The 18607-nt window shown below is 49.1% G+C and overlaps 1 protein-coding gene across 9 annotated transcripts in view; it reads left to right on the top strand.

Moving 5' to 3' along the window:
- Positions 1-6: 6 nt before the first annotated feature.
- The window catches only part of Kcnj6 (potassium inwardly rectifying channel subfamily J member 6), a 232191-nt gene continuing 213590 nt past the window's right edge, over positions 7-18607 (top strand). For all 9 annotated transcript variants that reach the window (XR_004514228.1, XR_004514229.1, XR_782626.2 and 6 more), the window contains exon 1: positions 7-181. The gene's annotated coding sequence lies outside the window, so the exon portion shown is untranslated. The remainder of the gene's footprint in view (positions 182-18607) is intronic.

Here is an 18607-nt window from a genome sequence, read left to right on the forward strand (position 1 = left end):
AATGGGGTCTCCTAACAGCCTCCGGGGCCGCCGTGAGATGTGACCATCTGCTTCCAGCGTCCCTTTCCGTCCCTTCTGCTTCTCCCCTCGCCATCCATCGTGCCGGGCCGTGCATTCGTAAATCCCGCTCCGGTCCGGGAGGGAAGACCATGATGGAGTGAGCCCACCCTGTCCAAGCCAGGTAAGAGCCGCGCGCGGAGTTGCGGAAGGTGAGGCGTGGGGTGCCCGTGGGTCCCCGGCCCCGAGATCCCTGCCTGCTCCGAGGGTAGCGCGCTGCCCCAGTCCACCCAGAGGCGAGGGAGATGAGACGCCGGTTACATAACGGAAGGGAAATCTGTTCCGTTGGGTTTTCATTAGCAGCTGGAAACTCGCCCAAGCCAGGTAAGAGCCGCGCGCGGAGTTGCGGAAGGTGAGGCGTGGGGTGCCCGTGGGTCCCCGGCCCCGAGATCCCTGCCTGCTCCGAGGGTAGCGCGCTGCCCCAGTCCACCCAGAGGCGAGGGAGATGAGACGCCGGTTACATAACGGAAGGGAAATCTGTTCCGTTGGGTTTTCATTAGCAGCTGGAAACTCGCAACTCGACTGGAGCCTGCTTCTGCCTTTGCCCAAAGAGGAGAGGAGAGAGCAGAGGGGAGGCAGGAAAGCAGGAAAAGTGAGAAATGAGCCGGTGAGAAAGGGGGAAAGTCCTCCGAACTGCTCTCCACCAGAGATGTGACCGGATACGATGGCCAAACGGGGACTGGGAAAGCCCTCCCGAGAAGTGAACGGGATTATTTTGTGATCGGAAAGAAAAACACCCTGCTGACAAAATCAGATTGTATTGCTTGGGAGGGGGGCGAATCTGCTGACTTAGATTCCTCTCGGGTGCATTTTCATTTGCATCAAAGACATCGAACTTGGATTAGTTTTTAGCTGATATAGCATTAGTATCCCCCAAGCCCAATAAAAGCCCGGTCGATCCACAGGTATATCTCCTGCGGTGGGCTTGAGAGGGACTCGTGGGGGATACACATCTTAACAGAAGCGGTGTGAGGCTAGTGAAGAGGCAAAATACCAGAATTTTCCGAAGAATCCCGCCTCCACCCCCCAAAATGGAAGGGGGTGAGAGGACGTGCAGCGTCTGGGAGTTCGTTCAGTTTCTGTTTCAAGTGGCTCTGGACTGTGTGTCCTGGGGAGCCGTGCGGCCCATCAGCCCTGCCGGCGCTGTTCCCTGCCTGCCTTGCTCTTGCCGCAAATCGGAGAAGGGGTGCCCAGGAACCGCTCAGAGAGAAAGGCGACTTGCTGTGTACAGACTCTATCAGAGCCGAGCTGAGCTTCGCCCATTTTGCCTGGAGAAAGAGCCGAGTCTCCATGGCGACCCAGGTGGGAGGGGAGACGGCAGCTCCAATAACAGAGAGGGGGAAAAAATGCTGGACAAAACTTTCCTGTCTCTGGGCACAGCAATAATCCGGCTGCGTGCCTTTTGCGGGGGGGTCCCCGAATATCAGCTGTCCCCAGCTCCCGGTCGGCTCTTCGCGAAAGGGCGCCTAAAGCAGGCCAGCTCGCCCAGTGCATTGGCCAAAGTTTCCCTGCGGCCGCCGAAATGGCGCGGTTTCAGCACCGTGGCCAGCGCGAGGCGCCGGTCCGCCTGCTGGAGCTGCAGCCCCGGGGAGCAGGACGGAGGATTCCCCCTCACTTTCTAGAACCTAACTAATCCTTGCCGTGGCCGAGCTGATATCCGATTATCCAGAATTGCGGATGGATTTACGTGACGCTCCGGAGCCTGCTAATCATCCGTTTCGTTCATGGCGGTGCATTAGAACAAGCATCGATACCGGGGAAAAAGAACACACACGCACACACGTACGGTGAGCGGTGGTCCCCCGTCTTTAACTTCCACTGGGCATAAACGCAGAAAAGTGCGGTGGCAGCACTGCGGTCAGTGAGACGCCGGCTGAGCAAGCCCTGTCTCAGGGCCCTCTGGTCCAGACTTGCGGGCTTCTCCGCAGAGTTGGTGAGCTCTGGGAAGAGGGGAGGGTGTAAAAGAGAGGCGAGCCAGGGGTCCGAGCTGCGCGCCGGCGCGGGAGCCTGGTGGCTATACTTCCAAGGTTGAACAGGCAACTCCGAGAGGAGCCGTTTCTCTCCATGCAAACGAGAAAGAAGCTGTGCAGAGCTGCAGGGCTTGGTTCCTTTGTACAGGGAAGTCCTGGGACTCATTCCGCTTTCACCTTAGCAGAAGCGTTGTTCACCTTTGATGGCGGGGCCACTGATCTCAGTGGAGAATCGGGAACAGTGGCGGCCGCCTTTGGAGTGGTTTAAGAGTGGCACCCAGGTATAACGAGGGGCAGTTAAATTGCAGTCAAGGTTTGGCGACTGTTTGGAAATACTGATAAAACTTGTACAGTGTCTCCGGCTGCTTTTCTCTTTTGAGGAGAAAAGGTTTAGTTACTTTTCTTGTGCATAAGAGCTTGAGTTGATTCTGGCATGTTTTTGATAAGGGTAAACAAAATATACCCTAGTTTTCTTTGCTGTGTTTTCCAACTGCAGGCATCTTTTTTTGTTTGTTTGTTTCTAAAGATGGTGTGCAGAATACTCAGGATATGGTTTTCTTTTTATGATCAGTAGTGAGGGAAAGCAGAGTAGTGAGTTTATCTCACACCTGGGGGGAAAGATGAGACGGCATACTGTTTCTTGAACTGTTTCTGGATGGGTGTTTACCAGAGAGCTGCTACCTAAAATAGAAGAAGTGATGCATAGAGAGTATTGCTAGGACTCGAACAAGCAGCTGTACCTTGGCGCAGTTCCATCTGACACAGTCAGGGGAAGAGAAGTCAAGACTCACTGTGAAGGTAAAAGCCACACCAGCACAGAGGCCGTTAGGTAAGTAAAGGCATGCAGGCGTGAATTCTAAAGTTGAATGCCTTTCGTGAAATTAGAAAGGGAGAGGAATGTAAATAAACCAAGTACAAGAAATTGCTCAGTCTCTCTGATGTGCTCCGTCTTTATGGAAGTAAATTTAAGAAAATTGCTCCATCAGTAACTTTCAGTTCTGGTAGGTTCCGTGCTGCGGATCTCACTGCTCATTTACCAAACCATGACTTGCTTTCTTCCTTGGTGCCTACTTAGTCAACGAAGTGTCACTATGTCCCTAGGCAGTCAATAGCACACTCCAAAATAATTTGGCTTGCCCATTCAAACAGATGGGTCAGAGTGAGTGACACAGTAAAATTCACCCCTATGTGCTTGATTCCATTCTGCAACTTTCAAAAAACTTCTTTTGTTGCCTCACTTCGATATGCCTGAAACATCAGTAGATACTAAATTTGTGTGTGCAACTGAAGTCTTTATTTAATATATGGGACTAACATAGTGTCCTTCAAGATGGGAAAATACTTTCATTCACTGTCATAACCCCCTCTGTCCTTTGATAAAATATCTCTATAGAATTTTTGCAAACCGTGAAAATAGCTATGCAACTGGCAACAAAAAAGTCACTGGCAAATAAAAATAAGTGAATATACCTTTGGGAAATCTTACACATATTCAGCGGTTTTCACAGGTAGAAAATGTTTCTGCCGTCAAGGGTGTGATGTCTGTGTGAATCCGCGGGGAAACAAAATAGAGTCTCTTCACTGAAAAGCAGTCAGGCGAGGTAGAACTCTTCTCCCTTAGCTAGCTCCTTATCAACCAGGTGATGTACAGATAACAAGTAGACCTGGAAGAAAAGAGGCCAGAGACAGTCGGAAGAAGGAAGGAAGGGATCTTGGAGAAAAGTCTGTTTAGTTACTTTTTATCATTTCTGAAATGATACTGCTTGTTTAGCTACATGTTTAACTCATTGTATTCAACTTGGAGCTGGATGGAATTGGGTTGCTTGAATTGAAAGGATTTGGACTTGTACCTTATTGAAATGACATCCCTTGCTTCTTTATACTCATTGCCCCTTAAGTGGCAAAAAAGGATTGATTCACTCCAGAGCTTTATGAGATTGTTAAATTCAGCAATAACGATAAAAGCAGAATTAGTGGTTAAATTTTAAAATTATCTAAACACTTGTGTTGTGTCAGAGACCCCTTTTTGGTTACAGTTGAAGTGTTTGGAGATATAGAAAAACAGCATGCAGCCACTTGGGATACAAATCTATTTTAAATAATTACAAATTATTACTTCTAGAAATAATTAAGACCTGATCCAGGGAAGGGAGCATCGTTATTGCAGTTAATACTCTAATGGTATTCTAAATTTCCTCTAACTATGGAGTAGACTATACATATACTTAACATCATGTTAATAGCCTTAGTTAATAGAAAATTTTTGCCTCAAACAAAGGACAGTCTCGTCTTTGAAAAATGCTATCATCCCTAAGCTGTAGCTTTGATCTTAATCTGTAGCTGTAGCCATACCTTAATCAGTAGTGTTTGTTTGTTTGCTCGTTTATACTTTTAAATAGTTACTTAAACAAAACCTCAGAGAATGATTTGGAGCATTCAGATTTTCAATGGCCAAATGTTCAAATGGCCATTCAAATCTCTATTGGTCTAGAATGTAAAGACCATCTAGCTATTTTCCTAATCGCAGTATGTGACACTTATCCTAAATTTTAATCAAATGGTTATGTGATTCATGTCTCTGTAGATGTCCCCTTCTGTTTCCTGCTTCGCATGTCTCCATGACTTTGCTTAGAACCAGGTGGCTCTGTTAGTGGAGAGATTTGGGCTCACATTCCAAATGAATCTAATTCCCAGCCCCAGAGATGGCGGCTTCCAGTCTGAAATCACAGAGAAAGGAACCAGCAACTGCACCTGTACTTGCCAACAACTGTTACATGAGACAACCTGAATGTATTACGTGCACCCTGAAAAATAAATCCGCACATGAAGTTTCAATTTTGGTGTTGGGTTAGTTTGCGCTTTAAACTTATAGGCGCCCATTTTTTCCTATCCAAGATACGAACTGACTGTTTAAACGATGCTTTAAATTTCCTTCATATCACCCATCAGGAATCCATGTACAAATGAAAAATATGCACGGCAGAAGGGGTTGCTCTGTGATTGAGAACACAGGGTCTAGGGCCCCACTGCCCGCATTTGTGTCAATATCTGAGTGTATCAATAAACTTTTGCTAGGTTCGGTTGCAGTACCAGCAACCCCAACATCTCAATGGCTAATAAAAGAAATATTTACCATTCCCTCAAATGATCTAACTTTGCTGGCCAGCTGAGGCTCTGTTTCTAGTGTCTGCTTCCTGCAAGAACCCAGTCTGATCTGGACCACTCCTGTCCCGATGTGACACGAGTCACCTGTTCCACTGAATGAAATAAGTCACACCACAGCCACACCTGTGCCACTGGTCAGTGGAACAGAGATGTCATTGCTGCCACGGTGAGGCACTGCCGGTTACAGAGCCATAGGTCGAGTCACAGAACCTTCTTACAGAGCAGGGAGTAAATAATTGGGGATAGTTATAATTTGCTACACTACTTGTGTGGCCTTGACCAACCTCATGCTGTGGTTTCCCAATCTATAAAATACAGTAATACAAACATCACTGCAGAGATGATATGAGGATTAATGTGGCAGTGCAAGGCTCTTAGCAACACCCAGAACCGTAGTTGATGGACATTGTTGCTTGTTAGAGTGTGGCATTGAAGTCCTGTGTCCTGTGCTGCCATGGTCACCGGCTCATAGCTGGTTATCTATAGTCAGTCTCCGTCTAAAAACTTAACGTCTTTCTCGACTCTTGAGAGGAAAAGACCATGTAAACGTGGCTTTATTATATTATATTGTTATAAATGTTCTATTTTATTATTGTTGTTGCTACTGTTTTACTGTGCCTAGTTTGTAAATTAAATTTTATCGTAGGATTGTATGTACAGGGGTAAAACAGAGTGTGTGTGTGTGTGTGTGTGTGTGTGTGTGTGTGTGTGTTGTGCTTTAGTGAGGCTCACAGCTTCAGTCCATGGTGGGCTGGCTCCAAAGCGGAAATGACAGAGCAGCGAGGCTTGGTAGATGAGAATCTGATCTCATCATGGCAGCCAGAGAGCAGAGAGAAGGGAGGAGCCAGGGAAGCCACACCCCCAGTGAGCCGCCTCTTCTGATCCACCTTCCGCCGGCACTTGTAGCTCTGGACTCACCAGTCGATTAATGCACTGATGAGTGTAACGCCCACGATCCAGTCACCTTCCGAAAGTCCCATCTCTGACACATGAACCTTTTACAGAACACTGTAGATCTGAAGCACGGTAGCACACGTGGGATTTTGTACTCTCTGTGATTCAACATCCCCTGGGAGTCTGGAAACTAGCCCCCACTGATACAGGGGCTTGTTGTTATTAGATAGCTATTACAACAACAACAAAAAAAAAACCCTAAATCTCAACAATCTAGCAAAATGGGAGATTTTTCTGATTCTCGTAAATCTAATTGGCCAATTCTATATAAACCCTGAGACTGATGCTTTGTCCTTGCGGTACCTGGCTCCCAAGATCTCCTGAGTGTTGTTGGTATGCAGCTAGCAGGAGGAAAGAGGGGGAGTAGGTGTTATGTAGGAGATTTTAATGAGCCAAGCCTGAAAGTAATGGTTGTCACTTCTACCCATCTTCTGTGGCCACACCTAGCTGGAAATTTACTTTAACTCTGTGCCCAGGCAAAGGAAAACCGGTAGTGCGGGCACACTGGAGTCTTGAGCTATCATCAAGGAAACACAGCTGATATGGGTCATGAATAGAGTGAGGCAGGGCAATTATTTGTCCCAAAAGTGAAAAGATGCCTGATGGAAACAGTATTTGTTGTGTCCTTGAGTCGGACTTCAGTGGTATATTTATTTAATAAATTAATTGGGATCTTTTGACTCTTGGAGTGAGTACAGATAATGCTTAACAAAAGAGATGCAATCCCATGTTGTTTGACTTTTGTTTGTTGAATTGTTAAAGTAGACACAAAGAGGAGTGAATTGCACAACCCACGCTTAGAAGCAACTTTCCAATCCCAACAGTTGCACCAACACTGTGTCTCAGAGTGCTGAAGAATTATGTGCTGTTGACTAGCAGTTTGCATTGTGTTTTGGATAACGTAAATATCTATAGGTTAGACTCCTGCTGTAAGTTGAAGTTTAATTAGTCCAACAACAGTCTGTGTTCTCCTGAAAATAGACTGTATAATTTGTAAAACAGTCTTTGAGAACCTCTGCCTTCCTCAAACAGCCCAGGTACCCTTGGGAACTGAGACCCATAGCTTTCTACTAGAAGTAAGGGACAGGTTTCATGCAAAACTCACAACCCTGCAAAGAGAAATGTCGAGGGGCGGTATTGAAGGGGCTAGGAAAGAATATGCCGGAAGAAACAGGGTGGTGATCTGTACTGCATCTGTCTCCTGTACGTTATTCCCACTCCCCTAGCTCTTGTGCTAAAGCACAGTCCCTTCCTGTGTGGCACAACCCAAAATAGTGAATATCACCGACACATGTTAATCTTTCCAGGGGGTGGGTGGGGACAGCTATTCTGGAGTTAAAGGAACTCTTGACCATTTCAAGTAGCTCACTATGCATGTGACTGATGTGTTATCATGGAAACTCTGTGTAATGGAGAGTGTTGATTTTGAGGAGTTTATTTCTCTGCTGCCTTCTATGATTTTAGTCCAGAGGGGATATACACAGAAGAAAGGGGGGATGACCCACGGGAGAACACTCAAGGGTGGGGGATTACAAAGCTTTTTCATTGTTCTTGGGCATCTTGATATTTAAAGATGAAGGCAGAGCTTAGAATTGTCTTGCTGGGCTATAAAGGATGGAAGGGGGACCTGGCAGCAAAAGCTAAAAGGACTCGTATTGCGGCTCAGTTATGAGAAAGAGGTGGTCGTATTCAGAGATGCGCAGGGATGCTACGGTCTGTGTCCACTGCATCTGCGAAGCTCTGCCTGCTCCATCACTAGGAGCCAGAAAGAAGCTCAGAAAATTAAACTATGGGGTTGAAATGTTGGTAATTTAAAATCTCTGCCAGCACCGGAACTGGCTTCTAACCTTCCCGTGAGGGTAGTGACACTTTCATCAAAGGAGGACCAAACCTTGGCTCTCAGTGGACCATCGCTTCACAACTCGAGAAACCACCCTTCCTCCCTGAAATGAATGGGTGAGGACTAAGCAGAACAACACTTCATCATCTTGTTCTCCCTGAGCTGGTGGAGAACTCGGCGATCAGTGACTGATCCATAGGGCTCTAGGGACCACCGCTCACAGACCCTATTTATCCTGGCTGTGTGCCACCCACGCCCCCTGCACCATTAATCAAGAGGGGCTTCTCCATACCCGTGTCTTCTTCCCAGAGTGGGGGCCTCCAACACATAGGCCAGCGTATGCTTTAGATCATAAGCATATGCAAAATATGGTGGCTCTTATTTCTTCCTCTGCTTCTGTAAGAGAACGCCTGAGAGTGGGTAATTTCTGGTGAACATTTATGTGGCTCACAGTACTGGAGGTTAGGAAGTCCAAGAGCTTGGCGCCAGCATCTCGAGTCAACCTTCACCTGGCCTCACCCCATGGTGGAAGGCAGAAGGGCGAGAGAGCACACAGCGTGAGCAAGGAGGGGACCAAACCTGCTTCCCAAACAGCCGGCTCTCACAACCAACTGCTCCTGCTCTAAGGACCCTCACCTATTCAGGAGGACCCACGCCGTCCTAACCGGTCACCTCTTGGGGGGCGCCACCTGTCAATACTGTTGTATTGGGAATTAAGCTAATACATGGATTTTAGGGGAAACTTCACACCACCACAGGGTGTTAGAAGAAATGACTCCTGCTCTCAGAGAGCCCAGTTTTCACAGGGGCAAGGAAGGACTGGGTCCCTTGTTCCTCGGCTAACCCCTGAAGACTCAAGTGAATTTCCCAAATGCATGCTCATCCTCATGAATTTTTATCAGCAGGCTCCTGACCGTGTAGCCTACGAAGAAAGGGGACACAAGAGGAAGGCAAATAAAGAAACTGTTATTATATGTGTTTTCTCCATTGGAAGGAGTCTGAATTGAGTGACCCTGGTTCTTAGAGCACTTGGGATTGGCTGGTGGCCACAGGTGTGTCTCCGAGTAGAAGGAAGCATCAGCGCTGGCGGAGCACTTTGGATCCAGACTTTCTAAAGCGTGGTGCAACCCAGCAGGAGTAGCAGCCCTCAAGAACTGGCTCCAAATACACGTTCCTAAGTGCATGTGGGACACGGGATTGAGGAGTCGTCTGCATCCGCTCTCTGGGGATTCTGATCCACCGGAAAGCTTCAGCATCCTAGCTTAGATTTTGCTCACATGGGCTGTAAGGAGGCGTCTGAAACACACCGCTGCTTCCCTCAGCCTACTTCCCACAGGCCAGGCCTCCAAGCTGTGTGCAGTCACAACTGGAGATGGGTCAGTAGCCATCTGCCACTGTGTGATCTCACCAGGCTCCGGCACCTAGAGGAAAAGAAAGGGCTTTGGGTGCGACCCATAAAATGTGCACGTGTGCACTAAGTTGCAGAGATTATGGGCACAAGCAAAGGCTCCTGTGTAGCTCTCACTGTAGAAATAACCAGCTTAGTCTGTGGGAATTATAGTTAATCCATTCAGAAGCTTTTTTGTTCTTTTCAGATTAATAGTGCTATTTATCATTCTTTAAATAAAAGGCAGTGTCCACAAATAAGAATGGTGCGCCCTTGAGAAAAGCCATATTAAGAAAATTGAATAGAGGGCTTATCGTGGCAAAGCTTTATACGGTCAAGAGAGGGATAATTGCAGTTATATAATGTTTGCATTATATAACTTTATTTAAAACATCTCTTGACCATCTCCACATTTCCAGAAGTTGGCCTTTGACAGCTATGTCCTGTATCCTTTATAGTTCCTGGGCTTAGTCAGTCAACAAATGTTTAATGAATGCTGTCTCCCACACTTTCTCCTGGCTGGGACACAATACCCAATGCGCACTACTTACAGGAGGAGATGTTTACTTGGCTCACGGTGTTGACCCCTAGTTGGCTGGCTCCACAGCAGAAGAGGCACAGTGGAAGGGTCCTGCAGTGGAAAGCTGTGCGGGTCATGATGGCCAGGAAAGAGAGAGAGAAAGGAGTAGGCAGGGAAGGAGATGGGCCCCTGTGGGCCACACCTCAGGGACACGGGTCTTATGCCCAGGCCCCACCTTCTGCTACAGACTCATCAGTGGATTAATGGACTGATGCATGTGGGGCCCTCAGGATCCCGTGACCTTCCAGCAGCCCAACTTCTGGACATGTGAGGCTTAGAGGGGACGCTCTAGCCCCAAACCATAAAAAGCACCTAGTATGTAGGGAAGGCAGAGAGGAAAATGGGATAGAATGTCCTGGTTCCAGCCTTCAGAGGCCTCAGCCCAGGAGAATGAGTGTTAGCAAAAGAATAACAGTGCAACAAAGCGCAGTGTTAGGCAGGAAGGAGCGGTGCTAGGGTTTGAGTCGGGGCGGACTGTGTGAAGAAGGGGTGGGGCTGCTGGGGTGCTGTGACTGTGTCTCGGAGGAGAGTGAGGTTGTGGTTAGTGAAGTGGGTGTGGGGTGGCGGCTTGGTCCATACAAGGATCCACCTGTCCCTGGGTATCAGCCGCCCAGCCGGAGCAGCCGGGGTCAGAACACCATGGAGACAGTGCAGACTCACGCCTTGGCATGGTCCATGGGCTTGTAGATCACGGAGAAATAACCGCTTTGATTGGCAGGCAGCCTGAAGAGGTTGAGACATTCTGTTCTGTGATCTGGAGCACAGAGGGAACAAGATTCCCATCTCGTGTGCAAAAACAACATTGCCTTACAAACATATGCAAATATTAGCATCAACTAAAAATAGACTATAAAAAGTGATGCTTTATATCCGTTTCATGTTCACGCAGATTCACATACGCCACAGTCAGACGCGGAGTGTGTGTACACATACGCTCATAGGCCAGGCACAAACATTTTCTCTGCCCAAATCGTGAAACCGAAGCCTTTCTTAGGGAAGTGATGGGATAAAACCTGGCTGTGAACCACCATGAACAGAGGCCCCGTGGGAACCGGGCATCTGCAGTGTTCATAGAAATCGGCTTTCGGAGGGATCCTCCCTGACAGCGCGGCCCAGTGCAATACGGTCTTAAATTCTAAGTGTGGGCTGGCTCAGAGGTTCAGGAGAAGGGAGGCTAATATTTGCGAGACCCCGAAATGATAACAGTCTACACACGGGGAAGGGGAAGAGACAGAGAACGCGAGTGCTGAAATACCGTGCTCTCCGTGAGTTGTTTTTTGTTTTCAAGGAAGTCGTCCCTTGGGCCCACACCACGGAGGTGCCCAGCTCCGTCTCTATTCTTGCTGTGCACACGTTGTTTAAATCAGCAGTGCTGAGTCCACTGTGAGACTCAGCTGTTGGGTTCTGTGGGGCCCTGGGCAGATAATGGCTATTCAGAAGGACTCCCAGATCACACAGTGTGTCTCATCCTCGGTTATAAATGATCACCCGAGGGATCCACAGTGGCCCTCCCGCAGAGTATGTAAAACCCAGATTGTATTTTCACTGATAGAAACATTGACATTGTGTGTGGTTCCAGTGACACAGGAAACTAGTCTGGAATAGGGGAATTCAGTTAAAGCCACCAGCCAATCCCCAAGAGACCCCAGTATGTTCACTGAGTAACAGGTTGACACTTTTACTTAATCGTTCATCTGTACTGGGCCTTTTGACGTGACCCTCAGCTGACCTAAAGCAAATTGAGGCGCCCCAGGAAATGTGACCGTCCTCAGTGGACCGTTGCAGCCCTCACAGTATGCAAGAGCCGTCCTGGTTTATTCCTTTCTCGTGTGCAAGGAATAGGCTCAAGTTGCTTCTTTTCCTCTTAAATCTCCAGATGAGCCGTGGACAGTGCTGGGATAAGGCATCCCTTGGGGAACGGAACGAAAACACAGCCCCAAGCCCTGGGTGCCCACCCTGCTCCTTCCCAAGGCGGTCTCAGGCTTGGGTCAGCTGGATGAGTCACCTGCACCTCCTGTTCAACCACAGAACAGATCCACTCCCTCTGTCCCTCACGGCACCCCGAGTCTGCACAAAATAAGTGATCGAGTGCTCAGTTCCGTGAGGAACACAGGAGGAATGTCAGGGAGTTGGTAAAGAAAGAAGGAATATTGCAGAGGGCCTAGAAGCCCTCAGCACCTGAGAAGGAAACTGAGACAGCACTGCGGGAGGGGCGTGGGGAGAAGTTTCAGATAAAAAGGAGCCGGGCTTGGGATACACACACAAGGGCCTTGCTGGAATCAGAGGTGCCGACACCTGGCGTGGCTGTACAAGGAAGGGTAAGCTGTCTGTGTGTCACCACAGAGGAGTTGAAAGGATAAGGCAGGCAGGGTTTTGAATGAATGCCCAGTCACTGACCAGGAGATAGCAGTTCAAAATGCCACCAAAAGGCTAAATCATGGTCCCAAATTATCTCCCTCCCCCTGATTGGCATGGTCTGTGGCAGCCACTTTTGGACAATGCTGGACCCATCTGCCAGCTGTGACCACCCCGGTCAGTGAGGGCCAGAAGATGCGTCATCCATCCCGTCCTTTTTCACGTAAGACCTTCCTGGAATAGCACTCTTCAGGTTCACCCTGGTGTGTTTGAAATATTTCTACAATGCCTGATGCATTCTGATTCCAACAGAACTATTGGAAACCACTGAAACCGTTCAACACACTTTTCTTGGGAAGATGAAAACATACTGTATTTTCCATGCAGTCAAATTGTAGCCATTTCTGTAAATTCAGCAAGGAATACAGTGCCCACCTATGAGGTCTCTGGGGCACTGTGACACGGGAACAAAATTTTTCTTCTCTGAGTCACTTGCACTGGTGAAAACATCTATTCTGGATGTCACTTGGGTGCAATATTTGCACAGTGCTGGAAGGTGAATACATTTGCATTTGCAGTGGGACAAGGTGGGTGAACTGTGCTTCTCTGAGTTTTATAAAAATTAGAGCACAGTTCAGGTTGCTGCTTTCCGACATTTCTGCATTGGTACCGCCCTTCTGGGTTGCTTTAAAAGTCTTCATAACCCAAGTCCTCAGGCCATTAGCCATCTCCAAATTTCCCTTCAAGAAGGCTGAGATGGGAGGAACTTTGAGCCCCACAGTTGTGCAGAATAAGCTGTGACAGAAACCGAGCTTGCTTAAATGAATTGTTTGACTTGTCCTGTGTCGGGGTTTCCAGCTACGGAGCAGAGATTAGAGGAGAGATGCACACTCGTGGGCTATTTTTCTTTTCCTCAGCTTCTAAGAGGACATGAGATATTATAATAAACAAGCTAGTGGTTTGATCGATTTCTTTAAATGACAAGGATGTGTGTCACTTCAGGAAGCAGAGGTGCTACTTGCAGCCACACTGGTGAGACTTTGAAGGTGGAGTTGATCGATTTCAGGATAGAGTGGTGACTCTGCCGCATTGCAGTACCCCTGTCTTCAGAGATGCTGGGTCTCACACGCACGGCCCCCTCCAGTCTGGGAATGCAAGCACATATTTTTTAAATGAATTTTATCAGTGCATTTAAGGTATACAATAAAGTGGCATTCATCCTGGGAAATTTGCGCCTTTACATAATCCACCTTGGTTCTCATTTTCTCCCCATACCCCTGCCCTCCCTTCAACCCCTCCACCCCATCTCCAAAGACTTTGTTTCCACTTTTTCATTTTCTCACATTAATTCCATCCCCTCCTTTCCTTTCCCCTTTCCCTTGCCTCTTTTCTTCCTATTTCAGCACATATTTTTAAAGGATGGTTAAGAATCGAATTTGAAATCCTAGTTTGAATGTCTGTTTAATCCTGGATTGAATACATAACCCACATAATGTAATTAAACTCTCCATTGATTTTACAGCAAGGTTGTTATGGTTTGTATTTCCATGTCCGCCAAATCCTCATCCACGCACAGGCGGGCTCTCAGAAGGTGAATGGATTACAGGGGTTTGTAGCCGACCTGCTGTTGGGAGGCAGGGTCTGGTGGGAGGAGGCGGATCACCGGGGCGTGGCCTGGAGGGGCTCCTCTCTCTCCCTGGCTCTCTCCACTCCTGTCCTCCACAGCACTCTGCAGGGCCACCCTGCCTTGGAGCCAGCTCACCATGGACTGAAATCTGTACACACTGTGAGCTAAACATCGACCTCTCTTCCTTTAAGTTACGGGTGTGCAATATTAGGTCTCAGCGATGAGGAAACAGCAATGAGGAAGACAGAGGTCAAAGTCAACGAGGTGATGAGTTTCAAAGTGTGGGTGGGTGTACGTGGGGTGGGAAGAGTGTCCCACACTTATATCCACTCCATGGCCACGTGGCTGCACCCAAGCTTTCCATAGAAGGGCACTTTTCAGGTCCAAGCTAGGGAAACTCCTGCCGTAGGAAATGGAGAGGCAGTGCACTTGGGCATGGCCTGACCGGCAGAAGCCAACCTGCTCTTTCTCTGAGTGACGTTTGCCTTGAAATGAAATCCCACTCCTGACTGTTTTGTTTGGTCATTTTGTTTTGTCTTTTGGTACCGGGGATTGAACTGGGGATGTCACACTTGCCAGGTAGGTGTAAGGGATGTTTCTTTACTAATTCAGAAGAGCAGACGAATTCTGTGCTCACCCAGCCTGACCCACAGCAATGCACAGACCGTCATCGGTGCATTTGACCCGGGCGTCTCTCATGTGTGTTGTACAAGTAAAGCTACAGTCAGGTCAGAAAGATGTGAAGATCCCATAAGCTAAATTAAAAAGGAAACAGAGAAAGCCGAAGAAAGGGTAAAAAACAAAGAAGGGAAAGAGGGAGAGGAGGAAGGAAATACCTCCCCTCCTTACCGTGCTCCTGGGTTCCACTGAGGTCCTCTCTCTTCGTCCGCACTCACAGACTTCCAGCATCCAAGGATGTGTTCGTTAAGAGAATCAGTGAAACTGTGATCGTGCATTTGCTTCTTGAAATAATGTTAAACTTTTAGATTTGGGGGCAGGTGAGAGAGGTGAGTGGGAGTTGGGGAGAGAGGAGCGATCCAGCTAAGGCCAGTGTCTTTAACAATAGAGTTTTCAGTCTACCTTGGCCATGTTTCAGGACAAAATTGGTTTTTCCCTTTGGGTTCACAGACTATTATTAGCTCCACATGCGTGAGGATTTCATTAAAGCAACGCCATGATTTCTACTGAGTTTATGCACAAAAGAATAAAAGTCGGTTCTGCCCCCTCCTCCCTTCCCCGAGAAACTCAGTATGATGAGGGTTACACTTTTGGGAGGCCCAAAGCATGGACTTCTTCAGTGGGGGACAGGGTCTTTCTTTTTACCATGTAAAATTTTAGCTTTCTTGTTTAAAAACTGAAAAACATTTTCTTGTTAAAAGAGGCTATTTTAAAGTGTGTCTGCACTCAGTGTTTCAGTAAAGAAATAGTGAAAAAATGGTAATGAACATGGAGGACTGTAAATTATGCGCATAACTAAAGGAAGAGAAAATCCCCCTCCCTGTCTCTGCAGCCTCCCAGGCAGATACGGGTTTCTGTCTTCCAGGGTCTCTGAGGCCCAGTGCTTGGGCCTGCTCCGCACCTTACAGGTGGGGGTACCAAGGTTTAAAAGGGAAAATCTTTGTGGTGGTGCACACCTGTAATCCCAGTACTGTGGGAGACTGAGGCAGGAGGATCACAAGTTCAGGCCCAGCCTGGGCAAATTAGGAGGCTTCTGTCTCAAAATAAAACAGAAAAATAAAAGGGCTGGGGGTATAGCTCAGGACCCAGGGGTACACAAAAGCAGGGGCACCTTTAGTCTGCCAGCGATCCACGTGGCATGTGGATTGCAGTCTTGGTCCGTCCTTCCCTCCACCACCTACCGGCTTTCGGAGGCAATAACAGAACAGGAAACCACCGTTGGCATTTTTTTATTTAAAAGAAACGAAAGTCCGTGGAAACAGCTCTCGAAGGGCACCTCACCGGGCCAGCCAAGAATAGAATTTCCCAGGAGCGGTGAAGACTCCGGAGGCCCCTGAACGGCACCGTAAATAAAAACAGCAGATTGGTGAATGCCTGGCTCATCAGCAGCCAGGTATGCTCAGGTGAACGGTGGACGAACTGGCGGCCCCAGGTGCTGATGCCACAGGGGTGTGCTGTGTCCTTCGCCCGCTTCTCCTTCCCACCTCCCAGGTTCAGCTGCCAGGCCAGAGCACCCTCTGCCCGCTGCAGACCACGCTGGCAGTCCTCCCGCCCACCTTGCCCTGAGCTCCAGAACAAATGCTTTCTTGTTCGTTCTCCGAATCTTTCCACCTCGGAGATGAGGGACAGGGTCCCGCTGGGTCCCTGGCACTGTGGCCGTTCTTGGAAACCAGATTTCGAGCTCTTCCCATACTGACAGGTGGCACTGAGCACAGTGGAGTCACCCCTGCTTATCCGGTGGCTTCTCCACTCACAAGTGGCACCAACTGCAGATTGAAAATATGGGGCAAAGAAAGCTGAGCTCATACAAGACATGCCTTTATTATGGTCACCATTCCCTGGACGGGACAGAGCAACCCTCTGCAAGGAGGTGATGTATGAGGAATATAGGTGAGGCCAAAGCTTCCAGGAAGGTGGTGGAGTCGTTGTGCAGACGCTGTGCCGGTCTGTACCCAGAGCCGGAGGTCTGAGGAGCTGGGCTCCTGGGGTGGGGCCGTCCTGGAGCTGAGAACCCATGCTGAGGGGACTGTGGCTGTCACGACGGCGCTGGCCCTGAGACGGCTCTGCACGGACCTCTGGCTGAGCCAGGCCTCAAAGGCACAGCATCCCTGGTGGGAGTGGCTCTCTCCGGGAGCCCTGTGGGTGGGATCCGGTGACAGCAGCACCCAGGCCCAAGGACAGCATTGCGGAGGGGTCTGCGACTGGAGCAGATGGGTCAGAGGCAGTGGGGGGCCAAGCAAGGTTGAGAGAAGATGGTGGACAAGGCAAGTTTGCCTATGGAAAGTCCCAGCTGTGTGGTTCTGTGGGCAGTGTCAGAGCAAGATGCCCCCTTCCTACACAGCCACCGCAGCCCCCAGGTGGGTCTGGCTGTGACCAGCAGCCCCTGTCCTCACTGCCCTCCACCTCCCAGCCAGGGTGAGGCACCGCTCGCCCTCCCTGCACTTGGGATGAGGCTGACACACGGGAGGGAGGAGCAGGACTGTGAGGTAATAGCAGAGGGGGCCATTTCAGAGGTGCCCACAAAAGATTTTGGAACACAGCTGTTTATTCCAGCACTCTGGGAGGCAGAGGCAGGAAGATCTCAAGTTTGAGCACAGCCTGGCTTAGCAAGACTCTGTCTCAAAAGCTTGAAATGGGTTGAGGATGTAGCTCGTTGTGAAGGCCCTGGGTTCAACATGAAGAGGGGGAGGAGGGGGAGGGAGGGAGAAGGAAAAGTAGAAGGAGAAAAAGGAGAAGAAGAGAGAGGGAAAGAGAAACAGAAAGAAAAGAAAGAAGGAAAGAGAGAGAAACAGATAGGTAGGTAGGTAGACAGACAGACAGACAGACAGATAGATAATGGAACCCAGAGAAGCTTCCAAGACTGGAGAATGAGGGTCCTGCCCTCCTGGAGTCTGGACCTCCGTGTCACAGGGCACCTGGGAAAGATCTCTCCTGTACCTTCATGGCCTGGAGGAAAATGCATGACCCACAGCAGCTACTTCTCCATCTCCAGCTCTTCCAAGCAGGGAACAGGACGGGACACAGGTGGTTGGCAAGTCCTAGGGTGGTGAGGGAGGGTCTCTGAAGCTCTGTGTCCCCATTGCTGGGCCCCTGTCTCTGGCACCTTCCTTCAGGTGCTGCCTCCAGAGGGAAGCCACCAGAGGTCCCGTCCTGGACCCCACCCAGCGCCCGTCCTGGACCCCACCCAGCGCCCGGAAGGGTAGAGAGCTGGAGATGGGGAGGTGCGCCCTCTAAGGGCCAGGTCAGGTAGCAGGGGTGTAGGGTGGAGCCACAGAGTTTCTAGATCAAGGGTGGAGGGTTTACCAAAGCAGGGTCTTTCCGGAGGTCTGGAGCAGACCCCAGAGATGCCCAACTGGGTTATATCAGAAGCCCTGCTCTGCCAGGATGACCGAAACCCATCTCCAAGCCTCTGGGGTGGGAAGGACCGTCTCGACTACTGGAATCTGAAGACAGATCATGTCACCTCGTGACGCAGAAGAAAAACTCTCCTCTCTTGTCCCTGATTACCAGAGACTCTTCCTCCAGGTTTTAAACCAGCTGATCTGCTCTGACTTGGAAATTGTACATATTCCTCTCGCTTGCTTAACCTCTTGCTACTTTAGACAGAAAATAGGAAAATATGATACTGTGAAAATGATTTTAAACCACAGTGGTAACCTCTAGATTCCTTTGAAATCTGGTGGGATCATCGTCATCTTGCTCAGGCCAACAAAAGGAATGTGGAGAAAATGCTCATCTGTGGATGCTTTTTTCCCCAAAAGAACCTCCCGTGGTGGGTACTGGCAGGAGTGGTCTTCCGTGCAGTGAGCTACATTCTCCGGGCAGGGAAGCACATAGAGACTGATAGACAGTGTCGGTTTTAGGCTGTCAGTGAGTGTTTCTCACATTTGCATGTGCACGGGAATCGCCCACTCCCAGGGCTCCTGCAGAAACACAGGTGCAGACTCGGGAGAGCGCAGTGCGGCCGGGACCTGTGCATTGTCTGGGATGCTGA

This window comes from Fukomys damarensis, unplaced genomic scaffold (assembly GCF_012274545.1).
Source record: "Fukomys damarensis isolate Sample0158 unplaced genomic scaffold, DMR_v1.0_HiC HiC_scaffold_24, whole genome shotgun sequence".
Classification (NCBI taxonomy): domain Eukaryota; kingdom Metazoa; phylum Chordata; class Mammalia; order Rodentia; family Bathyergidae; genus Fukomys; species Fukomys damarensis.